The sequence below is a fragment of the Stomoxys calcitrans genome, chromosome 4 (genome assembly GCF_963082655.1).
Source record: "Stomoxys calcitrans chromosome 4, idStoCalc2.1, whole genome shotgun sequence".
NCBI lineage: Eukaryota > Metazoa > Arthropoda > Insecta > Diptera > Muscidae > Stomoxys > Stomoxys calcitrans.
Window position 1 is genome coordinate 76,153,362 of NC_081555.1, and position 9,316 is coordinate 76,162,677.

A 9,316-nucleotide genomic window follows, 5' to 3' on the forward strand; every position below is an offset into this window, starting at 1 on the left:
GCCTTTTACTTCCAAAATCCCCATGAGAATATCGGGCTTAAATAAAGTCTCTTAACTAAAATGGCCCAAAACCATTGAGTGAATTCATAAATCAGTAAAGATCATATTTGATTCAGATAAAGGCATTTAAATTGTTAGCCAAGCGATATACATACAAATACTATTTTCGTAGCATGGTATTTCACTAAAAGCTCTTTAATTGTTGAAAATAAACATTTAAAGGATAATTGTGTTCCATATAAAGTAAAAGAAAGCGCATCGGAGCGGGCCCGGTTCAGCTAGTTTTTTTTATAAAACTATCTCGGCCGTATCGTATTGGGTATTGGAGACATTAAGTGTACTATGAATAGTAAATTCCAGTCAAATTAGATATATCTTAAGGCTCGTAGAGGCTAAAAAGCGAAATCTGAGGATTTTGGGATATATTTAACCAATTTGCAATAACTAGTCCGGATTTTTAAGAAAAATCGAAATGTTTGCATCTATTATTTGGCAAATGCTGTGGTACTTTGCATAAGATCATGATTTCGATAGACGGGGACACATGGATTGACTAAGAATACAAAAACAATTAAAAATATATATCAAATAGAGTCGTAAATCGATTTTTTGAGGCGAGGCGAGTAAAAATATTTTTCGAATCTTATGGCGGTAAGTGCAAAAAAGATTTTCCGCCTTAAATTTTTGCCTTGGTAAGTCAAAAATATTGAAAGAGGGGACTGGCCGGCAGTTATTGGGCTAGATCATTTTCGCGCTCCATTTTGTCAACAGTTCTATCCTGTTACATACAATAAAGGAAGATGACATCTAACCATTCGTAATCCTTTCCAAAACTCGCTCTCAAAACCCGAAATTTAACGATGATACTGCTTTAAAAGAGTTTCTGTTGTAATTACGATAGATACTGAAATGATAACTATTCCAACAGAAAACTGCAAATCGTTGAACACTTAGACGCTCTAATTTATATAATTTTATTGATTTGTCTACTAACTATTTTTTTATGAACTAAAAATATATATTTAAGCCTTACAAATTAATATATAGGAATAAGTCAAAAAGAGATTTTTTGTTACCTTTAAGGACGAATGGGACATATATGTCCCATCAGCGTAGGAGTGTAAAGGTTAAAGTATATAACCACACCAAATTATGTACAAAGATTTCGATAGAAGAGGCATTGACACCTATAACATTAAAATAGAAGCTCCGTAATCTATCGAGTTTTTGAAATAAAGACATTTTTAATTTATGAAAACAAGTTAGAACGTAAAAGTTGTATTGAATGTTTGTGACATTTATACCCTTGTTGGTTCTCTATCGATTAAATGCAAATTTTCAAAAATCTATCATTAAATGTGGATTTTAAATCAAAAATACGAAGTGAGACTTATATGTCCCATTCGTCCTCAAAGGGTTAACAATTTTTTTGTTTCCAAAGATATAAAAAAATTTAGTTTTTGGTGATCTGGGTGTACTCCAAAACTGCACCAAATGTTATGATTTTAACATAGGGTTGTCGCCAAAAAATGAAACATTTTTTCTAAATCTTCACAACACTCAATCAGAGTTATGTCGATTTTAAACTACGAAAAATGTGATTCATTCCTAACTCCCTCCAGTTTATAGTCCATGAAAGCGTTTACACTTGACTCATGCAATGTTATTCTACATGACTTTCCAAGATGTAGAATAATAGAACAACATTGAAGGAACATAAAATGCTGTTCCTTTAGGATAACTTCCAATTTATTATGCTGGGGTGTTTACATCTTGCAATCGCTATAGCGATTTACCGCTTGATTGTCGTTGAATATTCAAATTTTATATGGTTAATGGTTAGTTTGCCCCTGTTCCTTAATGGAATGTTCATGGGCAATTTTGCATTGCATATGGTTAATGCTTGGACAAAAAAAGCTTCGCTGCTCTAGCTATTGATGCTGCATTCGTTGTGTCTGAAAATAAACTTTGAGTTTGAGATATTGTGTATCATACACTGCCTTTTATACATGATAAAAGGTATGACTTTTATACATGATACATGGGGGTATACTAATTTCGTCATTCCGATCGTAACACATCGAAATATTCGTCTAAGACCTAATTAAGTATATATAATTTTGATCGTCATGACATTTTAAGTCGATCTAGCCATGTCCGTCTGTCTGTTCGTCTGTATGGCGAAAGCAAGCTTGCTTTCGAAGGAGTAAAGCTAAGCGCTTGAAATTTTTCACAAATACTTCTTATTAGTGTAGGTCGGTTGAAATGCTAAATGGGCGATATTTGTCCATATTTTGATGTAGCCGCCATATAAACTACACTTGGATTTTGACTTCTAGAGCCACTAGAGGGCGCAATTCTTATCCGATTTGGCTGAAATTTTGCAAGAAGTGTTTCGTTATGATTACTAATAACTATGGTTTAAATTAGACCATAACCTGATACAGCTGTCAAATAAACTGATCATGGATTTTGACTTCTTGAGCCAATATAGTGCGCAATTCTCCTCCGATTTGGCTGAAATTTTGCATAAGTTTTGTTATGACTTTCAAAGACTGTGTATGATTCAAATTGGTACTATGTATGATTCAAATTGGTACTTAACCGGATAAAGCTGCCATATAAACCGATCTGGGATATTGACTTCTTGAGTCACTAGAAGGCGCAATTCTTATTCGATTTGGCTAAAATTTTGTTCCATAACCTGTTACATCTCCCATATAAACCTATCTTCCGATTACGCTTCTTGAGGCTTAATTCTTAAAATCGATAAAATTCTTAAATGGGTAAAATTTTACCCAATGACTTCTACCATGGTCTTCAACATTCAATTCATTTATGTTCTGAATCGGACTATAACTTGATATAGCTCCAATAGCAAAACAGTTTTTATCCATTTTCTCTTTTTAGAGATATCGCGCTAGGAACTCGACAATTGCGATCCATGGTGGAGGGTATGTTAGATTCGGCCCGCCCAAACTTAGCACGCTCTTACTTGTTTTCTACCAAATTTCGTCCTTTGGCCCCAAAAAATTTTTAGTGTTAAATTTCAACAAAAAAATGCGATAAAATGTGATCTTTACTTTGCCACAAAAAACGTACATGGACAAACGGACATCGCTTAACCGACTAAGAAAATGACCTCATCCGATAAATATACTTAACAATGGTTCTCCTCCTATACTCTTTTTATGTTTGATACAAACAAAATCACTTCAAGTCGAAAATTGAAAAGCATCTACTTAAAATCATAAAATAATGAAAACTTTGTGCTCAAAGCGAATAAAATTTGTTTTCTCACTCAAAGCATTTCTTATCTAAAGTTGGGCTTATCACATGTTTCAGTTGTTCGAAGAGAGCGCCCCCATTTTAGCTGTTCTTAGAATTTTAAATATAACTCAATTGTATGTGAAAGAGTAGCCCATCGCAGAAATTCGGTCGAGCCGAATAATCGTCAGCATGGCTCGCATTCGACTTGTAATAAGCTCGACCCTTGCATTTGTGAACATTTTGAATGTCATATACATATGTGCAAGTAGGTCCATGAAGAGGTTAATTTGAAATATTGCACAACCGCAATCCATCATAACGGGTATATAAGATTCGGCTAAGCTGAGTCTGATGAGATTTCAATTGTTCCAAACTAGGTTTGGCATATAAAGGGCGATTTTTTAGCTATTATCTTTTTGGCAACACTGGGTTTAATATGACCGTGCTTCTTTAAATGTGGTGCGAATCAAAACGTAACTGTGAATGGTGAGCGCATAACAATGGACTTATTGAGAGGCGAGTTTGGTGAACATTTTATTTCACGCTCGGGACCGGTCTATTGGCCGCCTAGATCGTGCGGTTTAACGCCTTTAGACAATTTTTTTTGGGGCTATGTTAAAACTTTCAAGCGCCTAGATTTACTATAACATCTAAATCTATCATTGGCCAAAGCCATGTCTTGTTTCCACGATACATGGGTTGATTTTGCCATCAATATAGGAAAAGTTGTACACATCTTCAATAAAATTACCGTTTATAGGACGGCTCCCTTTTCGATTGAAACCTCGTCATTCTTATACAGCTCCTTAATTAGCGTCACGATCATTTCTAGAATGCCCTTAATCAACACCGTACTCCACATCGAGCTTCGCAAAACTGTTCATAAGCACGCTCGAAGTCGAGAAGAAAGGTATAGGTGTGTATTAAGTTTTGCAGACTGTTCAATGATTATACGCAAGGAGTTGATGTGGTCGGCACAAGAACGCACTGGCCGAATATCATCGTGTACCTTTTGCAAAATGCAGTCGTGTGCAGACTAAATACGCTGAAGCATAAGGCTTTCCATTACCTTTTTTTATTGTGTTTAGCAATGCTATCCTCCTCCAGTTTTTACACTGCCTGAGTTCACCCTTCTTTGAGGTCGTGACCATGATTCCCTTCTTCGACTCTGAGGGAATAACATTTATATCAGACCAGGCCTCTTTGAAGATTGCGAGAGCAATACCGCAATATTTCGGCAGGTACGTTGACACGACCCGCTGATTTGCCGTTTTTTAATGAGACCAAAACGGCCTCAGTTTTTCGCAGGTTGGTGGGGCTGCAGAGATATCCCGATTCGGTTGAAATTTTCATATATTGTTGAGGAATGACTTCCAACAATTGTACCAAGTATGGTCTAAATCAGACCATAAACTGATATACCAGCCATATAATCCGATCTTCCGATAAGATTTCTTGCTCTTCTAGTCGGCGCAATTATTACCCAGTTCGGAAAATTTTGAAAATATCGTTGAGGAATGACTTCGAACAATTGTATAAAGTATGGTCTAAATCAATCCATAACCCGCCATATAAACCGATCTTCCGATTAGACTCTTTAGCTTCTAGTCGGAGCAATTCTTATCCAATTCGGTTTAAATTTTGCACATATCGTTGAGGAAAGACTTTCAACAATTGTACCAAGTATGGTCTTAACCAGACTATAACCTGATTTAGTCGCGAGCGGTTTTGGGTTTTTTAAGGTCAAAGTGGTTGAGCTTTGTGCTCTTTGTTTGATCCCTTTTTACGACGGCTGGGCGTGGACGTAAAGTGGTTACATGTGCAAGTCCTTGCATTCCCATGATTGATTGTAGATTATTGTTTTTATTGCCCACCTGAGAATTGAAATCCCCCATAACAATTTTAATGTTTCCTTTTAAAAGAGAGCGTGTTACTGAATTGAGTTAGGAATAGGAATCTTTTGTTTCGTCGCCATCGCGTTCGGTTGGCGCGTAGTGTTGGACAATAGATGTTTTGCCGAATTTTTAATTTAATCTTGCAGTCGTGATGTGCTCATATATGACATTTTATGATACAAGAGCTCACTTTGCTTTCGGCGACAATAAAAGACCAATCCCATTTATTCTGTGGACTTCATTGCCTGAAAATATTGTGATAATTCTAGCTACCGTGATGATCCATAGTTCAGCCATCGTACTTCACTTAAACTGAAGATGTCTAGGTTGTATTGTAGTTTAACATCTCGATCTGGACTTGGTAAATTATCTACTATTCGGAGAGAGTTCTGTTGTTCCATGTTCCAATCATAAACCATGTTTTGCTTACAAAAGTCGTCATCGGGGGGTTATCAGGTCCATTGTTTCTTGTTGAGGTGTCCGTAATCGTGTTTTTAGATAGATGACGGATTGGGCCATCGCATCGCTACATTGTGCTGGTGCTGCCGGCGACCCCCTAGATCGTGATTTTTGATGGTAAATCTTCTAAAGATGTGGGAGCGCCACCGTTGGTCATTCCTTTCCTTTGGCCCATCCGTTTCAGACTCTATTGCATGGTCCCATCGTATTCGCATCCGTGCAAGCGGGACACCTGCTGCTTGTGCTCACTTTGTGATTCGCCACGCATATTTTTTTCGGTGGTACACATCATTACTGATGAACTTTACCCTATACACGACACGGGGAGGCGCCCGATGGGAGAAGTAATATGGGTACACCGCATCAAAAGATATGGCCCACATATCTTATACATGATGATCCATCTGTAAGATTTTTGAAGCTCTAAAAGCTGATTTTATTTGAGCAAAATAAAAAATATCTTTGTGATGGATATCTAGATTCGCCACGGCCGAACAACACCATAGGATGGCGTATACTAATCAAGTCATTCCGTTTGTTAAACCTCGAAATATTCGTTTAAGACTCCATATCCTTGATCGTCTCGACGTCCTGAGTCGATATAGCCATGTATGTCCGTCTATCTGCCGAAATCACGATAGCGATCGAACGCGTAAAGTTAGCTGCTTACAATTTTGCATAGGTACTTAATATTAATGTAGGTCATTGGGGATTGCAAATGGACCATATCGGTTCAGATTTAGATGTAGCTCCGATATAAACCGATCTCCCGATTTGACTTCTTGAGCCGCAATTTTTTCCCAAATTGATTTTATGAGTCTCTGGAAACCGCAAGTTTCTATTGAGCAAAAACGTATTCAGCTGCTTGTGGTTTTTATTGCTCCAGTAGCCTTCTCGACGTAGCCAATTCTTATATACCCTTCACCATGAATTACATTCATTAATTTGAATTTTTATAAGGCAAAAACCGAAACAAGTGTACTGAAAGAATTTTATTTAAATTTGGATCGAATTTGGCATGGCACAGATGACAAAAAAAAAATAAAACATTAAATACATCAATAAATCAATTTCTTACATCAGCTAACAAACACCGTCTCTTTGATGGTGAAACAATACCAAATATAAACCAACTAAGGGGCGTGGTATGGAAAACAATTATGGAAATACGGTATTCCTAACTTAAATTTTCTTTTTCAAGGTTACTTTTTATTATTTAAAGCGCATAGTTGCATGGGACGGATTAATATCCGCACCCTCTTTTCAACCTAGCCTATGCCATATCAGCTCAAAATTTCACACTCTGGAAAGCTACATTCCAACATGGACCAATTTATCCATTTAAAATTCCAATCGACCTTAACTACATTTGAAAGGCCTAGCTTTACTGCTACCAAAGATAGCCTGGTTTCGACAGACAGACTGGTTTACACATAGGACATGGCTAAAACAAGTACAAATGCGTTAAGTTCGGGCGGACCGAACTTTGGATACCCACCACCACGGGTATATATTTAAACCACCTTTCGTCAAAATCCGGCGAAAAAGCATACCTTATGCCCCATAGCAGCTATATCGCAATATGTTCCGACTTGGACCAAATACTAATAAGTACAAGATAATGTTCAATTGTGTATAACAAAATATTGATCTTTTTAGTAGATATATCTTAAAATAAACCGATCTGATCCATATTCGACACGGATGTCGAAAAACCTTACAAAAGTCACTGTGTCAAATTTCAGTGAAAGTGGATTGTAAATGCGCCTTTTATAGGGCCAAGGCTTTAAATCGAGATATCGGTCTATATGGCAGCTATATTCAAATCTGGACCGATTTGGGTCAAGTTGCAGAAAAATGTCGAAGAGCCTAACATAACTCAGTGTCCCAATTTTCGGCGGCATCGGAAAAAAAATGCGCCTTCTATGGGCCCAAAACTTTAAGTCGAAGGATCGGTCTACATGGCAGCTATATCTACATCTGTACCGATCTATGCCATATTGAAAAATTTCGTCGAGGGGCCTAACTTAACTCTCTGTCCCAAATTTCGTCGGCATCGGACAACAAATGCGCCTTTTATGGGCCCAAAACCTTAAATCAAGAAATCGGTCTACAAGGCAGCTATTTCCAAATCTGGACCGATCTGAGCCAAATTGAAGAGCGATATCGAAGGGCCTAACACAACTCACTGTCCCATATTTTGGCGATATTGGATAATAAATGAGCCTTTTATGGGCGCAAGGCCTTAAATCGAGAGATCGGTCTACAAGGCAGCTATTTCCAAATCTGGACCGAAGTGGGCCAAATTGAAGAAGTATGTCGAAGGGCCTAACACAACTCACTGTCCCATATTTCAGCAAAATCGGATAATTAATGTGGCCTTAGACATTAAATCTGCAGATCGGTCTATATGGGGGCTATATCTTCAAAATTAACCTGCTTATGGACAAAAAAAGAATATGTGCAAAATTTCAGCTTTTGAAGCTTTTAAAGTGCAGAGTGATTTCAACAGACAGACGGACCAACATGGCTAGATCTTCTTTGATTTTTACGCTGATCAAGAATATATATACTTTATAGGGTCGTAAATGGATATTTCTATGTGTTGCAAACGGAATGACAAAATGAATATACCCCCATCCTTCGGTGGTGGATATAATGACAAGACCAGTAATGTATATGTATATATGTACTTTGCAAAGTCTCAGACCAATATAATATAAATTTATCTGAACCGCATGCAAACTTAACGCTCTGCGCTTTTGAGTACATTTAGCTTTGAGTTTATTTCCATCATTACAGAAATGGTGAAGGGCCAAACTGTCATAGTTTAAAATCAGTACTTTTGCAACATTAATTGTCGAGAGAACGGTCGTCAACTAAACGCATAACCATAAGACGCAGAAATCGTGTTGTTCCATAAAATCGGCAGGCCTAAAAAACATATTTACTATAATGGAGCAGATACCATTAAATAAAATCTCTTGTGGGGTGAATTATTGTTGTGTGTTTCAAATGTATATGCATATAAAAGATGAAAATTAATTTTAAGGCATGGTAAAGGAACAAAAAATAAAATGATAATCATACGATACAAAATGTATACGAGTATACAACACAAAATCGCATAAATATAAATTACATAATGTTAACCAAATTTGTGAAACAGCCAAAAAATCATCTCAATTCAAATAGAACGTTTCCACCTAAAATCTTAGTGGAAAAGTAATTTCAACAAGTAAAAAGGCGTTAAGTTCGGCCGGGCCGAACTTTGGATACCCACCACCTCGGGTATATATGTAAACCACCTTTCGTCAAAATCCGATGCAAAATTGCATAACTTGACTCATAGCCGTTATATCGAAATGTGGTCCGATTTGGACCAAATATTTATAAGTACAAGTCATTGTTCAATTGTGTATAACAAAATATTGGTCCTTTTAGTAGCTATATCTAAAAATAAACCGATCTGAATTACATACGACAGAGATGTCGAAAAGCCCAACATAAGTCACTGCGTCAAATTTCAGTGAAATCGGGTTATAAATGCGCCTTTATGGGGCCAAGACTTTAAATCGAGATATCGGTCTACATGGCAGCTATATCCAAATATGGACCGATTTGGACCAAGGTGCAGAAAAACGTCGAAAAGCCTAACACAACACACTGTCCCAAATCTCGGCGAAATCGGA